This window comes from Miscanthus floridulus, chromosome 12 (genome assembly GCF_019320115.1).
Source record: "Miscanthus floridulus cultivar M001 chromosome 12, ASM1932011v1, whole genome shotgun sequence".
Lineage (NCBI taxonomy): Eukaryota > Viridiplantae > Streptophyta > Magnoliopsida > Poales > Poaceae > Miscanthus > Miscanthus floridulus.
Genome location: NC_089591.1, coordinates 7,534,554 through 7,554,760, shown reverse-complemented (window position 1 = coordinate 7,554,760; position 20,207 = coordinate 7,534,554). Strand labels below are relative to the sequence as shown.

The 20,207-nt window shown below is 47.5% G+C and overlaps 1 pseudogene; it reads left to right on the top strand.

Moving 5' to 3' along the window:
- Positions 1–5,944: 5,944 nt before the first annotated feature.
- Positions 5,945–18,392, top strand: LOC136498229 (DEAD-box ATP-dependent RNA helicase 40-like; annotated as a pseudogene).
- The last annotated feature ends 1,815 nt before the right edge of the window (positions 18,393–20,207 follow it).

Here is a 20,207-nt window from a genome sequence, read left to right as displayed (position 1 = left end):
GCACCTCTGGCCCCACCTATCAGTGCCCTTTTCTTCTTTCCTTTCTTCTTCCCCGTGTTTCCTTTCTTCTCCGCCGGTTCTTTCCTTTCTCCAGTCACCGCCATCGCCCACAGAAGGAAAGCAGCAAATCCCACCCGAATCTGCCATGCTTCCCTTCCTTCTAGTGCTCATCCGCCTAGCCTATAAATCCCTGTGCCATCCCTTCTCCCTCTCCCATCCTCTGTCTCCATCTTCCTGTAGCCGACGCTGCAGCTCTCCCTTGCCCGCGCCTTAATCGACGACGCCGACGCGACTCCGAGCTCCGTCGTGCTTTCCTGTAGCCAAAGGTACCCTTATCTCATCAAATTGGTGACCCTACGCTCGGATTCGACCTCACTCGCATGTTTTTCTCTCTCTAGAGCTCCGCCGCCATCGACCTAGCCCTTGGAGCCTGTCCCGAATGCCGAGAATGCCCCCATCCGACTCACGGTGAGCTTCCCATCCTTCCTGTGCCTTCTATTCTCTATTTCGTGCGCTAGAATGTCCGTACCGGTGATCTCCAGTCGTCGTCGGCCATGGCAGCTGCCATCATGTATTTCTTCTCTAGCGACCCGCTGCCCCCGTACACGCCTACATCGTCAGATCTAGACGGGCGGCCATGATTACCCCATACCGGTTCGGGTATAACTGGTCCACCTGTGGGCCGTGGACTCGGGCCACAGAGCTGCGTCAGCACCCGCGTCAGCGCTGGCCCATGCTACGTGGTACACCCCGCCACTCACAGACCGCCACGCAGTTCGCCCAGTCAGCCGCAGGTCAAACCCAGTGGTCAGTCGCTTGCAGATTTGCAGAAAGACCCCTCTATTTTCTCAGAATCAACCCATAGTCCATTTCAATTCAAAGTAGTTATTTTTTAGTCCTGTTTTTATTCACTTTAGACCCTGTACTTTCCAGATTTAGTGCTCACAGTCCAATAACCGTGAATATTCATATTTTTAATTGTTTTAATTCAAAAATAGGTTCAGTTTATTTATAGAAATGCCATTATATCTTATTTCATGCATAACTTTCGCGTTTTAAGTCCGATTTGGGATGATTCTTTCGCTCACGTATTCGTAGCAGTACGTAGAATAGATTTATAAGCTTTTCAACTTATATTTTTATTATTTGGTGTACTGTTCTAATGAAAATCTATCTTATATGCATGTAATGATTGGTATGATGCTTGATTGATGATTGGATCATGATTAGAGGGTGAGCCATTTGAGGTGACTGAGGACCCCCAGCAGGATCAGCAGTACTTTCAGGATGACTTTGAGGAAGGCAAGTGTACCAAAGGACCCTTGTTACCTATGAACTATTACCATTCATATTCATGCATGTGTTTAATTTGAAATGCCTTTAAGAACTTTACCTAGATGATTCCTGGTACCACATATCCTTGGTACCTGAGGTTTTTGGGTAGGCATTTTGGATAGATGTTGCAGCACTTAACATGAAATAATTGTTAAACTTGATTAAAGGCTCTATGCAATGTGATAAAATGGAGCTTTTTAGCAACAGATAGGGGGCTAGAGTACGGGGTTGGGTACTCTAGTGCCTCTCCATAAGGACTTAATCCTGAAGCGGCAACCTAGGAGGGACCGTACAACCCTGAGTGTCATATGGCTCTGACTTTAACCTATTAACTAGATTGTACTAGCTCATTTGTAGCTCCAGTAAGGGGTAAGAGGGTATCTTTCCTTTTTTTGTTAGGGTGTGCACCGTGTTGCGATGCCCACGTGTGCCATTCCTTTGTAGCTACGACCTGTTAGTGCAACTAGCTAAGGGTTTCATAGTGAAACTCTGCCACACTTCCTGGGAAGAGGTGTAGTGGGTCTCGCGAACCCTGGCATTGGGAATCACAGCTCGGTGGGAAAAGTTGTACAATTTCTGTAGAAATAATTAACCTGTTATAACAGTCGTGCTCATGGATACGAGCAGTCTAGATCCTTCGAGATTAGTGGTTACTGGGAATGGTGGATGGTTGGGAATTGAGATAAACTTGATGATACTTTAATACCACTTAGGAATTGGGACTGTTCATTAAAGTAGTGAATCAGGATGCTAAAATTTGATCAACTAAAATTGCGAACCGCAGCCAAACAGTGTCAAGCCTTTTTTAGCCTCATAGATCCCTTTGATATACTTGCTAAGCATGGTGAGCTTACACTTGCTATACATCCAATGAAAATCTTGGATGTGTAATAGATAATGGATATGAAGAGTTTCCGGAGGATGTCTAGGACTACTAGGGAGACGTTCACCAGTTGGAGTCCCTATGGCAGTTGGGCTAGTTATTCCACTGTGATTGTAATAATATTGCCTTTGAGCAAACTTTGTATTTACTTTATGATGAGGTATGCGATGTAATAAGTACTTTACTTTGATACTATTGCAATTTGTGATATATGTGTGTGTTTGGATATCCTGGACGCACATATATGAGTACTTGGTTTTGCTATGCAAAATTGGGTGCGACACAGCTCAACCTGAGGAAGGTGTTGTCAGTGCCTCATCGGAGTTCAGAGGCATTGACGTTGGTTGGACAGAGAGTCCTCTCCCGGTGTCGGAGAAAGTCTAGGGGAAGAGGGCAGCGGTAGATGAGCTGGCCTAGAAGAAGAGGAAGATAGCGGGTGCCGCTCCCCGCAAGCCGAATATCATCTCGCTTGGCGGTGACCGAACCACTCGGATGTAGAGTGCGGCGATGTTTGAGTGGTCGGATGACAACGGGGGCTCTAGTAGCCCCTTCTCCGAGCATTGAAGCGCCTCCTCACAACACTGCGTGTGGAGGAGCGATCGAAGGGAGGGGAGGGAGTCCCCGAGCAGCGGGCAAAGGGAGTCACCGAGCAGTAGGCGAGGGGAGTCCTGGAGCAGCAGGCGGAGGGGAGGCTGATGGCGGAGACCGCTGAGACCTACACCCCAAGATGTGGCAGTCGACCCTAGGGCCATGCCTAGGGGCTCGAGTAGGCAGCACCGGTTGAAAGGTCATTATGTGGTTTTGATAATTGAGTGACAACCTAGGTAGACTAATTGTATTTATGTGAGATACACAGGTGATTAGTCTATAGGTACATGTGTGTGAGCAACATATGCCACGAAGGTGAAAATGGCTTGGAGATGTTGCAAAGCTCACACATGTGATGATGAAGGAGCTCATTGCAAATGAGACATGACATTGAGTCATGTGATCAAGATGGAGAAGATCAAGACATGACTTGGCTTGGTGGACCGGTTGCAAGCGTGAAGGGCAAGTTGGAGGCTTTAGAGCGATGGACCGCATGGCAGGTGAAGCTTAAGTAAGACTTGGCGCCGATGGATGAAGGCAATGGTAAAAAGCAAGTGAAGTCAAGATCGATGAACCAATATGATCACGTGATGATATGAAGTGGATCATATCATTGTTGATCATGTTGGTGCATGTGTTGCATCGACATTGGAGGAGATAGAATGGAATGCATGTGTTGTCAAAGGTATAACCTAGGGCATTTCATTTCACCGGTCATAGGTGTGTAGAGAAGTTGGTGATCGGGTTTAGGATAGATGGTCGTACTATCAAGAGGGTTGTTTACACCAAAATTTGGAAGAAGAGTCGTAGGGACTTAAAAGCTCCCAAGATCATATCATCAAGGAATCAATCACGTGTAGGTCGGTATCAGCTGATTCGAATGCAAAACTAGAATCAACTTTCTTCAGATAGCGCCAGCGGATAACGACAAAGGCTACGATCGATGTCGGGACAAGACATGTTGGACTCTACAAAAAGGGAAAGATTAGAGTCCTAAGTTATCTTAAATTAGGAATGTTTTCTCTAGGGTCAAAGATTGTGATGAGTCATGCTTAGATAGGAGTCATGCGTAGGTCCCGGGTATAAATACCAAAGCCTGGCTATTGTAAAAGACACAATTAATCAAATACAAGTTACTTACTTTTTTGGCTTCGGCCACCCCTTAGGAGTAGGAGTAGAGTAGATCTCGGCTAGCTCTTCAGCAAGTTTGGCTGCATCGATCCGGTCGACCTCCACTGCTTGTCTATAAGTACCGCCATGGCTTATACCTCTGTTCATACGGCGACAGAGCACGTGAAAAGAGAATGAGCGGCACGCACGATACTTATCTGGAAAAAATAAAGAGGTGGGAATTTGTTTTTTTGTAAAAAAGAAAACTCATAGGCATAGTTGGCCATGCAGCCTGAGCCCGTCGGCCCGGCCCAAGGCCCGTTTTTTTTTCCCGGCCCAAGCACGGCCCGTCCCGGCGGCTAGCTGGTCCGGCTTGGAGGAGCAAGCCGTGCCTGGGCCTTACCCCAGGCACGTGGGCTAGCACGGCACGCCCTGCTACAGAGCAGCCGACCCGCTAGCGGCCCGGTCTACCGCCTCCCCTCCTCACTCCTCCTCCCCTCCCCAAGGCCCAGCACGGCCCACGCACTCCCCGCCATCCCCGGCCCGCCTCCCCCATCATATATAAGCGGGCACCGGCGTCGCTCCCTCACCCTAAACCCTAGCACCAGCGTCGCTCCCTCTCCGCCTCTCCCTCACACCTAACGCCTCGCCCCGAACCCTAGCACCGCCGCCGCTCCCTCTCCGCCTCTCCCTCACGCCTCACCCCGAACCCTAGCGCCGGCGTTGCTCCCTCTCCTCCTTTCCTTCATGCCTCACCCCGAACCCTAGCGCCGGTGCCGCTCCCTCGCCTCATCCCGAACCCTAGCGCCGGCGCCGCTCCCTCGCCTCACCCCTGAACCCTAGCTCCGGATCTCGGGGGCAGGTGCTCCGCGGCGGCACTGGGTCTCCGCCGTGGATCTGGCCACGCTGGGTCTTCTCTACCGCGGATCCGGCTCCCCACCCTTGCCTCGACGCTGGCGCGACGCCTCCTCCCCGTCTCTGCCTCCCTCCCTCCCTCACTCTCCCTCGGCGACGCGCGACTAGGTTTGTGCGGGCGGGCAGATCCGACGACTCCCTCCCTTCCTTGTTTTCTCTCCTCTCCATCTCACTTACCCCCTCGGCCCCTCTTCATCTCCTCCTCTCCATCGCTTTAGGGAGGGCGCCGCCTGCGCAGCTCCTGCCCCCGAGATCCGGAGCTCCACCGCTCCCAGCCCCGGTGCCCACCTCCGCCTCTCCTCCCCACGCGGCCGCTCAGTGGACCTCGGGCTGGCACAGCCTGTGAAAATGGCCGTGCTTCTCGACCCGGCCTGGCACGGAAATCGGCCCATAGGGCCGTGCCTGGGTCAAAGGCCAGGCCCGTGGCCCTATGAGGCACGACGTGCCGTGCCGGCCCGTTGGCTATCGGGCCGTGCTGGAAAAGCCCATGCCGTGCCGGGCCGGCCCGTTCGCCATCTATACTCGTACTCGTAGGTCGTGTTGTATTGATCGCGGGTCAAAAACGGGACTATACAAAATCACAAAAGCTTTTACTAAAAAAGGGACTAGACAAAAAAAAAGTGAAAAAAGAAAATTGTCTTAAAGGCTTTTGCGGATTGAGGAACGGCCCAGGGCGGGGCCATCGGCGACACTTCCGTCTCGAGTCCTCCCCGTTTCACCCCGCGTGCGCTCTCCCTCTCCCTCCCGGCGACGATTGGGCTAGCGCCGCCGCCGCCGCCGCAGCGCTACGCCAGGTGCCGAGGTCTCCGTAGCGCCCTTCGCCGTCGACGAGAACCCTCCAAGTATGCCAGCCCTTCTCTCCCCTTCCTGCTGCGCGGGACCGGGCGCCCAAACCCTAACTTAAGCTATTTGGCTATTTGTCTTTGGATCTGTTCTAATTCCAAACATATGTATCTATAATGCTTACGAACTACGATTTTTCTTGTAAAAAACTATCGAGGTTCCCTAACTGGCTCCGCCCCCCTGAATTTTACTGGTTTGCAGGGCATTTGCATTATGGTCGCAGCGTAGGTAGGGAGCCGTTAGAAGGAGAGGCAAGAAGAGTTGCTGGGCATGTCGGCTCAGGAGGCCGCGGCAGCTGATTCTTGGGCCCTCGGTTTGTTCCGGATGACCCGACGCTCCCTGCGCCTTGGAAAGGGCTGATTGATGGCGCGACGCTATACTATTGGAACCCTGAGACGAATGTGACCCAGTATGAGAAGCCGGCTGCAACTGCAGGGGTACCCCCCTGCCAGCAGGTCCTCCGGCACCGACCCCTGCGCAGGTTCCGGAACCTGCACCAGGGCCTTATTCGCAGCCTAACGTGCAGTTTGGCCAAGCTAACCAGGCAGGGCACCAGGAGCGTCCTGGCCAGGCAGCTTTTCCTCAGGCTGGCCAGCTTGGGCAGCAGCACACTCAACAGCCAGCTCAGCAGCAACCGATTCAGCAGCAACCGTTTCAGCAGCATGTCCCGGCTCAACACCAAGCTTCGTTTCAGCAAGTGCCATATCAGCAACAGCAGATGCACATGCCAAATCAGCCACATCAGTACCACAGTGCGCATCCTCAACACATGCCGTATCAGCATGGTCCTTACATGCAACCTCAGCAGCAACAGCAGGCTCCACCATATTCGTATCAGGCAGACCAGCAGCCACAGATGCCACAAACTGCCTATAACCAAGGTCAGAGTCAGCAGCCACCGATGTCTCAAGCTGCCTACAATCAAGGTCAGAGTCAGCAGCCACCGATGCCGCAACCTTCCTACAATCAAGGTCAGAGTCAGCAGCCACCGATGCCGCAAATTACCTACAATCAAGGTCAAGTTCAGCAGCCACTGATGCCGCAACCTTCCTACAATCAAGGTTAGCAATCCATGATACCACAGTCTGCTTACAATCAAGCTCAGCAGCCTCAAATTCCACATGGTGCTTATAATCAAAGCCAGCAGCCGCAGGGAGTTAGGATTTCTCAGAGTCAAGGGCAACATCCTCAACAATCTTTGAGCTTTCACCACCCTGCCCAAGCTTCGCAGTCGCCGCAGGTTTCTCAACCTCAAGGACTTAAAATGCCATCTCAACAAGGTCAATTGCATCATGGATTGCCGTTCACACAGCATGGAAAGCCGCCACTGTCACATGGGCAACAAAGTCCATTGTTGAAGGATGATGATGGAGGAAGTTCATGAAGGCAAGCGGACTGGCTTTTCATTACCACTTAGTCAGCAGTGTGGCCAAGCTCCTCTTCAACATCCTAGAGCCCTTAGTAGCCAGCCAAATATACCTGGAGTCGGTGGGCCATTATAACCTGCCAAGCATCTTCCTGGTGGATCATCCTCTGCTGAGACTAATAACATGGGTTTTATGAACTCACCTGCTCAAATGCATCAAGGTGGAGCAGATACAAACTACCAGCAAAAACCAGTTGGTGGCCATGCAGTTCCAAATCATGTTGGTCCATCACCAGTTCGACCTCCAATGGGTTTTGATATGGGTAATAGTGATGGTCACTTTGAAAGAGATGACCCTCACTCTTATGGAAGGTTTGATGGAACAAAGGCTCTCTAGCAGCAGCCAAAGCTTGCTGCGCTCCCAACTTCACAAAATCCCATGGTAATAATCTTTGGTACATTAATGTTAAATCTTAATGAAGCCAAAAGCTCACTCTTATACTACCTAAATTTATGTCCTACCATAACAGGAAGCTATAAACTTTCTTGTACATTATAAGGTCTGATGATATTTTCGCACCGTATCATTAATTCATTATGCTTGGTATTTGAATGGAATTAGTTGTAAAAATGTTAGCAACATGCCCAGTAGCTTTCTGATATATGCAATGCTTTATATATATTATGCTCATTCTAACCTCAATTCTAAAGTTCTAACATTCACTCTGATTTGCATAAACTTTTGTGGCAGGGCATGCATAATGGACCGCCTTATCCTCGGCCAGACAATTTTGGTGGTTATAACATGGCACCTCCACTTCCAGTACCAAATCCACATAATCTTGGTCCATTGCCTATTGGAACTTTAGTGAGGCCACCGTCAAGTATGTTTGCTCCTCCAGATTTTCCAAGCGTATCTTCAGCTGATGCATACCGTCAACACCATGAAATCACTGCCATGGTAAGGAGTTGATTGCATGGACATATTTTGTTGCAAAACTAAGACACAGTTTAAAATTTCTCCAGAGGCTGTTAGCCATTATACTTCTTAAACATTATCGAAAAGCTGTTCCACATGTGGTTTGTAACGTACTCCATATCTCTGCATAATTTAATAACCCGTTTGCATAATACAGGTACTGGTTGATATCTAACATTTACAACAACAAAGCCTTTAAGTCCCAAACAAGTTGGGGTAGGCTAGAGTTGAAATCCAACAGAAGCAATCAAGGTTCAGGCACGTGAATAGCTGTCTTCCAAGCACTCCTATCTAAGGCTAAGTCTTTGGGTATATTCCATCATTTCAAGTCTCCTTTTATTGCCTCTACCCAAGTCAACTTCGGTCTTCCTCTGCCTCTCTTCACGTTACTATCCTGACTTAGGATTCCACTACGCACCGGTGCATCTGGAGGTCTTCGTTGCACATGTCCAAACCATCTCAACCGGTGTTGGACAAGCTTTTCTTCAATTGGCGCTACCCCTAATCTCTCACGTATATCATCGTTTCGAACTTGATCCCTTCTTGTATGACCGAAAATCCAACGCAACATACGCATTTCCGCGACACTTAGCTGTTGAATATGTCGTTTTTTCGTAGACCAACATTCTGCACCATACAACATAGCAGATCTAATCGTCGTCCTATAAAACTTGCCTTTTAGCTTCTGTGGTACCCTTTTGTGATATCTAACATTTACATGACTAAAAAATATTTTTTGTGGCACACATATCTGACATTTCAAGCATGATGTATACATCTCTGGCCAGTTGCCACTAAAGAAAACCGGACAGAGGTGTAGTCTAATTTGATTTGCACAGAGAAATACATTCGAGATACCAAAAGCTCATAAAGCCTGAGAGGTGCACTTCTGCAGTTGGACATATTTTACTATGCCCTGTTCCCTTGTGTATAGCTCTGTAACAGGGTATATCAGAATATTTTACTATGCCCTATTCCCTGTTCAGAGAATATGGACACAACCTTTTAGTTGGATGACTCTTTTGATGACACTAATAGGCGCTTTGTGCGAATAATCCAAGAATCTGAGGTCAGAGAGGCGTTGAAAAGGATGAAAGGAGGTAAGGCGATGGACTGGATGGTATCCCAATCGAGGTGTGGAGATGCCTCGGGGACATAGCTGTAGTATGGTTAACCAAGTTGTTCAACCATATTTTTCGATCGAACAAGATGCCTGATGAGTGGAGGAGAAGTATGTTGGTACCGATCTACAAGAATAAAGGGGATATTCAAAGTTGTACAAATTACTGGGGAATTAAGTTGATGAGCCATACTATGAAGCTATGGGAGAGAGTTATTGAGCATCGCTTGAGAGCAATAACATGGGTCTCTATGAACCAATTTGGTTTCATGCCCGGAAGGTCAACCTATGGAAGCCTATTTTCTTAATAAGACAAGTTATGGAGCGGTATAGGGAGAAGAAGAAGGACCTACACATGGTTTTTATTGACTTGGAGAAGGCTTATGATAAAATACCAAGGAATGTTATGTGGTGGGCTTTGGACAAACATAAAGTCCCAACGAAGTACGTCGGGCTCATTAAGGACATGTACAATAATGTTGTGACTAGAGTTCGAACAAGTGATGGAGACACGGATGACTTCCCGATTAGGATAGGACTACATCAAGGGTCAGCTTTGAGCCCTTATTTGTTTGCTTTAGTGATGGATGAGGTCACAAGGGACATACAAGGGGACATCTCTTGGTGTATGCTTTTCAGCGGACGATGTAGTGCTAGTTGATGAAAGCCGGACAAGGGGTGAATCAGAAACTGGAGTTATGGCGGGAGACTTTGGAATCCAAAGGTTTTAGACTTAGTAGAACTAAAACTGAGTATATGAGATGTGACTTCAGGCACTACTACTCGGGAGGAGGAAGATGTTAGTTTGGAAGGTCAAGTAGTGCCTAGGAAGGATACCTTTCGATATTTAGGATCAATGGTACAGAGGGACTGGGGATATTGATGAAGATGTTAGCCATAGAATCAAAAGCAGGGTGGATGAAGTGGCGGCAAGCGTCTGGTGTCCTATGTGACAAAAGGGTACCACAGAAGCTAAAAGGCAAGTTTTATAGGACGGCGATTAGACCTGCTATGTTGTATGGTGCAGAATGTTGGCCTACGAAAAGACGACATATTCAACAGCTAAGTGTCGCGGAAATGCGTATGTTGCGTTGGATTTGCGGTCATACTAAGAAGGGATCGAGTTCGGAACGATGATATACGTGAGAGATTAGGGGTAGTGCCAATTGAAGAAAAGCTTGTCCAACACCGGTTGAGATGGGTTCGGACATGTGCAACGGAGACCTCCAAATGCACCGGTGCAGTAGTGGAATCCTAAGTCAGGATAGTAACGTGAAGAGAGGCAGAGGAAGACCGAAGTTGACTTGGGTAGAGGCAATAAAATGAGACTTGAAAGGATGGAATATACCCAAAGACTTAGCCTTAGATAGGAGTGCTTGGAAGACAGCTATTCACGTGTCCTGAACCTTGATTGCTTCTGTTGGGTTTCAACTCTAGCCTACCCCAACTTGTTTGGGACTTAAAGGCTTTGTTGTTGTTGTTGTGTTGTGTAATTTTCTTCTTTAGACTGTACCTGTTTATTATTCTTTTATACTGTCACCTGTTGATTATTTATATTTTGACTGCTATTTTTTTAATATCCAGGGTGAGAACGTTCCTGCTCCATTTATGACATTTGAGTCCACTGGATTCCCTCCAAAGATTCTGAGAGAGGTATGTCCTCTTTAGTTGGGCTTTGCTACTTGTGGATCCATGGATGCATTATCTACACTTTATCTTAACCTAGAAATTCTTGACAATGTCGGCCGCTGAAAATGATATCTTTGAAATGGAAAATTATCTTCTCTCATAGTGAGCACATCGTATGGTATTGCTCACTGATGTAGCACAATGGATTTGCGGTGATGCTGAGTGCCCTAATTCAACAATTAGTTTTCAATTTCTAGGGCTCTGTAGTGGAATACTTGTGGCTATTTTCTGCTGACAAGTATTAGGAGGATTAGAAGGGCGGGCTTGGTGCAAGCGGTAGAGTCTTATCGCCTGTGACCGGAAGGTCTCGGGTTTGAGTCGCGGTCTCCTCGCATTGCACAGGCGAGGGTAAGGCTTGCCACTAACACCCTTCCCCAGACCCCGCACAGAGCGGGAGCTCTCTGCACTGGGTACGCCCTTCAAGTATTGGGAGGATTGATGTTGTTTCAGATTATAAAATGTGGCTGAGGCTTCCTGCTTCTTGTCTTTGCCACTGAATCAACAAAGAGCTTCTTCATGCCTTGAGTTGCTTAAGTAAGCAGCCATATTCACTTAGGATAGAATTTAATCACTTTCTCATTGTTTGCAACCATTTTTTACTTGCTATGGAAAATACCAATTATCTGCTGCAGGTGGGCGTGCACTTAAGATGCTTATTCATTTTTTTTTTCATTTCAGATCCATGCAGCTGGCTTTTCAAATCCCACTCCAATTCAAGCTCAGACATGGCCTGTTGCACTGCAAAACCGGGACATAGTTGCTATTGCCAAGACAGGGTCTGGAAAGACGCTGGGGTACCTAATTCCTGCTTTTATACATCTGAGGAGATGCCACAATAATCCGATGTTGGGTCCTACAGTATTGGTTTTGGCCCCTACTCGCGAGCTTGCTTCACAAATACAAGACGAAGTAGTTAAGTTTGGTCAATCATCTAGAGTTTCCTGCGTGACTTCAACTTTTACAGATCATTGAATGACAGAAACAGAAGGGGAGGCAATATGAATGACATAATGATCTTTAATGAAATTATAAGTAACCTGGGACTCCTAGAAATCCCACTTAAAGGGAGAAAGTATACTTGGAGCAATATGCAAGATGATCCCCTCCTTGAGCAAATTGACTGGGTCTTCACTTCTGTTAATTGGATCTCCGATTACCCTGACACACTTCTTCTTCCAATGGCAAGACCAACTTCAGATCATATCCCTTGCAAAATACAAATTGGCACCAATATCCCCAAGGCACAAACTTTCAGATTTGAGAACTACTGGATTGATCACCCTGGGTTCATGGATCTTGTGAAATCTGTTTGGACCTCTAATGTCAGAGCTTCAAACAGTGCCACAAGAATTAGCTCAAAGTTCAAGCTTCTTAGAGCTGCCCTAAAAAAGTGGAGCAAGAAATTGTCTAATCTCTCTAGATTGATTAAAATTTGTAATGATAATTTAGAAGTTTTAGACTCTCTTGAAGAACAAAGACCTCTCTTTATACAGGAATTTAACTTCAGAAGGATTCTTAAAGCACACATTCTCAGATTACATGGCTACAAAAAAGAGTACTGGAAGAAGAGGTACACTGTGAGATGGACCAAGTTGGGAGATGATGGAACAAAATTTTTCCACGCTGCAGCCACTGAGAGATACAGGATTAACACCATCACTAGCCTGACAGCCGAGGATGGTAGATCTATCACCGAGCATAATGAAAAGGTAGCTCTGCTACTAGAGGATTTTAAAAAGAGAATGGGATGCTCTTCTAATCCTACAATGCTCTACAACCTTGATCATCTAGTGCAAGCTAGAGATGACTTAGTTTCTCTCTCAAGGCCTTTCTCCACCCATGAAATCGATGAGGTCATCAAACACATGCCGTCTGATAAAGCTCCTGGTCCAGATGGCTTCAATGGGCTCTTTCTGAAAAAATGTTGGGATCTTATAAAAGAAGATGTCTACAAATTATGCTTTGATTTCTTCAATGGTAACTTGAATCTGGAAGCCATCAACAGCTCATTCATCACTCTAATCCCGAAAGTGCACAATCCTACAAGTGTCAATGACTACAGGCCCATTTCCCTTCTGAATGGTGTCATCAAAATCATCACAAAGCTCCTTGCCAATCGGCTGCAGGCTAAAATAATTCCTTTAATTCATACCAACCAGTATGGCTTCATAAAAAATAGAACAATACAAGATTGTTTGGCCTGGGCTTATGAGTACATCCATCAATGCCAACATTCCAAAAAAGAGCTTATTATTCTGAAATTAGACTTTACAAAAGCTTTTGATACAATTGAGCACAACACAATCTTGCTGATGATGAAGCACTTGGGGTTTGCTGAAATTTGGATTGATTGGATTGAGAGGATTCTTGCTTCTGGCTCCTCTTCGGTCCTTCTGAATGGTGTGCCAGGCAATCACTTTCACTGTCGTCGTGGGGTTAGACAAGGTGACCCCCTGTCACCTCTCCTCTTTGTGCTTGCTGCGGATCTCCTTCAATGCATTGTCAACAAAGCCTACCAGCAAGGTTTGTTTGAGTTGCCTATTCCTTCTTTTGAGCTGGATCAGTTCCCCATTGTTCAGTACGCTGACGACACTATTCTAGTCATGAAAGCTTCTCAGAGGGAGTTATTCGCCCTAAAAGGCCTTCTCGAATCCTTCTCGCAATCGACAGGGCTGAGAGTCAACTACAGGAAGTCTTGCCTTGTTCCCTTAAATCTCTCTCTTGAAAAAGCTCAACTCCTTGCTGGTGTCTTCGGCTGCAATTTGGAATCTCTCCCTTTTAACTACCTTGGACTACCGTTGGGAACAACAAAACCTCGAGTTGAACACTATGGTCCCATTATGACTAAAGTTGAGAGAAGGCTCACGGCAACTTCTACCTTCCTGACCCATGCTGGAAGGCTTTAGCTAGTCAATTCAGTCCTCTCTTCGCTGCCCACATATGCCATGTGTACCTTAGAGGTGCCGGTTGCGGTCATTGAGTATATTGATAGAGCAAGACGTCACTGCCTTTGGAGAGGTTCAGATTCCAATGCAAAGATGAAACCACTGGTGGCCTGGAGAAAATGTTCAAAGCCAAAAAGAAAAGGAGGATTAGGAATTATTAATCTTAGGAGTCAAAACAAGACCCTTCTTTTGAAGCATCTGGACAAATTTTATAATAGGAAGGATATCCCATGGGTGAAGCTGATCTGGAATGCGCATTATTCCCAGGGTCAAGTGCCACATGCTTCGACAGATAGGGGTTCATTTTGGTGGAAGGATGTCCTAAAATTATGTGACATGTTCAGAGGAATTGCAAAGTGCACTTTTGGAGATGGTTCCACTGTGCTTTTTTGGTCTGACCTTTGGAATCACAACATCTTAGAATCCAAATTCCCAAGGCTCTATTCCTTTGCCCGGAATAAGAACATTTCAGTGGCCAGGTTTTTGTCTAATAACACTCTGGAGGCCCAATTTCACTTGCCCTTATCAGAGCAGGCCTTCCAAGAATTCCAAAGTCTCCAGGAATTAATTCAAGATCTGCAGATCGATTCAGAATTCAAAGGACTCCTGGGAATACATTTGGGGAAGCAAGAACTACTACTCATCAAAGTGCTACGAACTTTCCTTACAAGAATATACAGCCCCCATCCCCTTTTCTCTGGATTTGGAACTCCAAATGCTGTAACAAACTTCGAGTTTTTTCGTGGCTCCTCTTGATGGACAGACTTGAACACAAGGAACATTCTGAGAAGGAAAAAGCACAAGCTTCAGGGAAACAACTACAATTGTGTCCTATGCAGCAACAACATTGAAGAAACCGCATTTCATTTGTTCTTCACCTGCACCTTTACCCAAGCCTGTTGGCAACACCTTGGTATAAATTGGGACTTCACAATGGATTTCTTCCGGATGATGCAGCAAGCCAAGGCTCAACATAACAACCCCTTTTTTATGGAGACCTTCATCATTGCCACCTGGCAGATTTGGAAGCAGAGAAACAACTCTATATTTGACAGAGGCCGGCCATCCTTTGATTCTTGGAAAAGCTCCTTCTATGACGAAGTTAGGCTACAGGCCCATAGATTTAGTTCTGCTAAGCGCTCTGTCTTCCTTTCTTGTACAGCTGCTCTAGTTTAGCTCTGCTGCCCACCTCGGGCTTGCTTCCCTTTTTTTGTTATCTCTTGTATAGAGTTGCTGCTCCTTTTGTTTAAATAAAAAGTTTACAGTGGGGGCCTCCCCTGCTGTATTTTCCGCTCAAAAAAAAAGTTCTGACCTGATATCTTTTATTATGGCCTTATCTTTTCTTACATAGAATAATAAAGCGTTGATCACAACCAATTGTAGTCCTGAAACTATGTGCACAATTTTTCTGTTTTGTAAGACAATGCATAGTAATTAAGTTATTGGATATCAAAAGTTAATAATGTGCTCTATTGGCTTTGAAACATAGAGTCATAGACTCAAGTCTTGTTCTTCAAAAAGTTTATGATACCTTCACCTTTAGAAAGGTTGATGCGGTTGAGGCGGCTATCAGGACACTAGGCTAGCTTGAGCACCTACCTAGGCCTAGTCTGTTTTTTATAGGAGTTATTATCGTAGCACATGAACTCGTGTGGTTAAAAAAGGGGCGTACCCAGTGTAGAGAGCTCCCGCTCTGTGCGGGGTCTGGGGAAGGGTGTCAGTGGCAAGCCTTACCCTCGCCTGTGCAATGCGAGGAGACCGCGACTCGAACCCGCGACCTTCCTGTCACAGGCGGTAAGACTCTACCGCTTGCACCAGGCATGCCCTTCACATGAACTCATGTGGTTCTGAACAATATTTGTGTGCATCGATCATTCATGATTTTTGTACCTAAGTGCCTTGTAGAATATGTGCGTTATTTCTGGTACTATGCTTACGAATGACATGTCACATTTCTTACATTGAAATTGTCGTTGATATGTTCTTTTTCAGTGCCTATATGGTGGAGCTTCAAAGGGCCCTCAGCTAAGAGAACTTGAGCGTGGAGCAGATATTGTGCTAGCAACACCAGGACGTCTTAATGATATCCTGGAGATGAAGAAGATTAGCCTCCATCAGGTTTCATTACTTGTGCTTGATGAAGCAGACCGTATGCTTGACATGGGGTTTGAGCCACAAATACGGAAGATTGTGGATGAGATTCCTAATACTAGACAGACTCTAATGTACACTGCCACTTGGCCAAAGGAGGTTACAAAAATAGCTGGGGATTTACTGAGAGATCCTGTCCAGGTCAACATTGGCAGCATCGATGAACTTGTTGCCAACAAATCCATCACTCAGGTATTCTAGTGAAATTATGATTGTTTCTTTTTCATACTTTATGCTTTGCCTTTCTTTAGGGTGCAGAGTCCTTGAAGTGCCATTGCTGACTGGTGTCAGAATTTCTATTATTGTTAAGTAGTTTGGAAAAGCATTCTTTGGCACCTAATTGCTATGTGTTAGCCTTTATCTGTAATATATTATGTGGTCATTTCTAGGATGATCCATTTCTAAGGCTCCTGTATGTATGCAGTATGTAGAGGTGGTTCCGCCTATGGACAAGCAGCGGCGCCTAGAGCAGATTCTTAGAGATCAAGAAAGGGGCTCAAAAATCATCATATTTTGCTCAACTAAGAAAATGTGCGACCAGCTTGCTTGTGGCATTGGTCGCAATTTTAATGCTGTAAGCATTCATGGTGATAAATCGCAGGCCGAAAGAGATAATGTTCTCAATCAGTTTCGAACTGGCAGGGCTCCAATATTAGTAGCCACAGATGTTGCTGCTCGTGGACTTGATATCAAACATATCAGGTGAGGCTTATTTGATTGAGATGTTAAATCCTTAAAATATTTTAATGTCCAATATTACCATACTGAACACTGACAAATTTCTGTTACTCATTTGTACTGCACAATGTGTTTTTTCCAGAGTGGTAATCAATTATGACTTTCCAACTGGGATAGAGGACTACGTGCATCGCATAGGGCGTACAGGAAGAGCTGGCGCTACTGGAGTCTCGTACACTTTTTTCTCTGAACAAGATTGGAAATATGCTGGTGATTTGGTGAAACTCTTGCAAGGTGCCAACCAGCATGTCCCTCCACAGCTTGCAAGACATGGCTGCACGCAGTGCTTCTGGAGGTCCAAGAAACCAGGCTGCTGGGATGAGTCGCTGGGATGGACCTGGTGGTCGTCGTTTTGAACCTGGTGCTGGTGGCCCTGTTGGTTATGGTGGTGTTAGGGAGGGGGAGGGTCCTGGAGGTTTCGGTGGTCGTGAGGGCCCAGGTGGATTTGGTGTTCGAGAAAGCCCAGCCATGTTTGGTGGCCGTGAAGGCCCAGATGGCTTGGGTGGCCGGGGTGGCCCTGGTGGCCGGGAACGGGAGGGTCCTGGTGGCTTTGGTGTCAGAAAGGGCCCAGGTGGCTTTGGTGGACGGGATGGCCCTGGGTCAAGTGGTTTTGGTGGTAGAGGGGAGCGTGGATCTGGTGGTTTTGGCAGTAGAGGCGGTGCAAGCCCTGGGAGCTTTGGTGGACGTGGTGGCAGGAGCGATTCTCCTGGTTTTGGTGGGCGTGGCAAGGGCGATTCTCCTGGTTTTGGTGGGCAGGGGTGATTTTTCTGGTTTTGGTGGGCGTGGTAGGAGTGATTCTCCTGGTTTTGGTGGACGAGGTAGGGGAGATTTTTCAGGTGGACGCAGTGGCAGGGGGCGTGGATTTGGCGGGAGGGGACGTTCTGACCGAGGCCCACATGACCGGTTTGTCTCAGATGGACGGGGACGATATGATAACCGTCGAGGATTTGGAGACAAGGGTAAGGATTGGAGCTACAGCCGCAGCCCAGATAGAGGCCGGTCACGGGGTTATGACAGAAGTGATAGCAGGAGCATTAGTAGGAGCAGGAGTTGCAGCAGGTGCTGGTCACGCAGCAGGAGCCGCAGCAGGAGCTGGAGCTGTAGTCGGAGCCGCAGCAGCAGCCAGAGTCGCAGCAGGAGCAGGAGCCGTGACCATGGGGCAGCACCAGAGCGCAGGCCCCGAGCAAGATCTGGTTTTGATGTGCTGCCTCCTGCAACTGGAGCAGCCGGACCTGCACCTGTCCCCGTACCTGGACCAGCAGCACCACCACCTGTTCCTGCTCTCGCACCTGAACAATCACTGGCCGATACATCTTCAATGTCGCCAATGTCTCCTGGTGGCCTAGTCCAGCCAGCTGCTGCACCGCTGATATGTGGTGGGAATGACTACAACTTTGGTGGCACACCAGCTGGCCAACCTTTCCAAGGGACTGACGCTGCATTCCCCAGTTTTCCTGCCGGCGAAACATTTCCAGGCGCAGCAGTTCAGCAGGCCGCTCCTGATGTATAATGATTAAATGAGTTGAACGATATCTAGTGCACTGCCCCTTTACTCCCTATTTAATCCGGTGTACTATAGGAGAAATGAGTTTCCGGGTAGTAGTTTATATGACTAAAATCGGCTTTTCCGAAAATATTGATAATCTTGTGGTGAATTGACGTATGGATCTTGTGTGTTCTTGAATACATGAAAAAGGAGATGTGGTCAATAGCAGCTATGTTTTGTTGTGTTTTTCTTCGTTTTATTACAGTTTTTGTGTTTCTTTGAAAGTTTTGTTGTTTTGCCTATATTCTGTCTGTTCAACGGATTTTGCGTAGGATTGCACTCCCTGCTCTGCATTCTAATTTTTGTTTATTACCAGCTAAATTCAGTCTGTTTCACAGGATTTCAGCGAAACACGAGGTCAATACAGATTTTTGTAGTCCATAAATTAATGTCAAGCATGTGTACATTTTTTAAATTTCTTTAAAAATTTTGTTTCCGGGTCAACTGAATTGTCGCTTCGTGTTCTAATGTTTTTTTTTTATTTCTGCTAAATTCTGTTAGTTTGACGGGTTTTTCCGGCATACGCGAGGTAAATTCAAATTTTTGGGAGTTGAAAAAAATATTGGCAAACATGGGTTCAAAGCAACAGACGATTAAATTTTGCACAAAATCAGAAGGATTTTTTTTGCAGCGGTCGTGTCGCTCGTTCTATCACTGACAATGTGTCCCGGTCTCCAGCTGTCTCCCCTTCGTCTCCGACCATTCAGTGGGGCCCACTTGTCATAGACACGCCTCTCCGTCACTGACAATGTGTCCCTGTCTCCCGCGATCTCCCATTCGTCTCCGACCTTTTAGTGGGGCCCACTTGTCATAGACACCCCTCTCCCCTGTTCGCTGCTCCACTCCACTGATGGAACTTTTCCCTTCCCTTCGTCCCCTGCCGCCGGCGACCCCCACGCTCCTTCTCCTCTGCCGTCGTCTGCGTCTCCAGCACCCCCCTAACCATCCCGTGCCACCCGCAACTCGCAGCCACCGTCGCCCGCTAACTGACGAGCGACTGCATCTGGAGCGTGAAGTCCTCCACTGCCTCGCCATCGCGGAACACCAGCGCCTCGTACTCCCGCCGCAGCTATTGTGCCTTCGCCTTCTTTGCACGGTCGGAACCGACATGCATGGCCTTGAGGGCATCCCACGCAGCCTTGGCGGAGTCCTCGGTGCCCAACGACTCCACGTACTTAAGAGGCACGACGGAGAGAATTGCCTCCATCGCCACGCAGTCCTCCTCATCCTCGTTGCCTTCCTCTATGGCCCGCCAAAGCCTGCGCACACACAGCTTGACCTTCATCAGCACCGCCCACTCACCGTAGTTAGTGCGAGTGAGGACTGGCCAGTTGGCCCTGCCAACTTTCCGGGACAGTCCTCTGGACGACGACTTCCCGGTGCTCAGGAGAGCTCGTGGTGGAGATCCCGCTCCAACAACGCGCGCCGTCGACGATTCTCCGTCTTGTGCCATCATATGTGATCACAGGAGCTCAAGAACAACTCTGATACCATTTGTTAGGCCCCAGCTCTAACAAGTCCGCACACGTACTAAGGATCTGAGCTCCACGAGTGTTACCTCGCAGATCACGCTCTCATACTAACAAGGCAGTCGGGATGAACTAGCTGAGTGCTTCGGGACGTGGCCGAGTGCTCCGGGATGCTGAGCACTCGGGAACACGGTACTTGGCGGCCACTCGGGTGGTTCTCTAACCAGTTGGCTAGGGATAGGAGAGAACAGGGGAAGAACAGAACACCACAAACAGAACTCACGTAAGGCTGGACTCTGAGAATGGCAAACCGAACCTCTCTTTTTCTTGGCTTGCAACCGTGTCTATTTATACACAAGTCCTACTGACTATTGTACAGCCACGGGTGGCTTTAGCCTTACCAGGTTTGGCTGACCTCACCCTTATCTATCTACCCGGTATGGCAGTCACGTCTACCAGCCAACTGACTGCCAGTACCCTTTACACTATACATGTGTTGATCTTGGGAACGTGCAGATTATGTCTCAGGA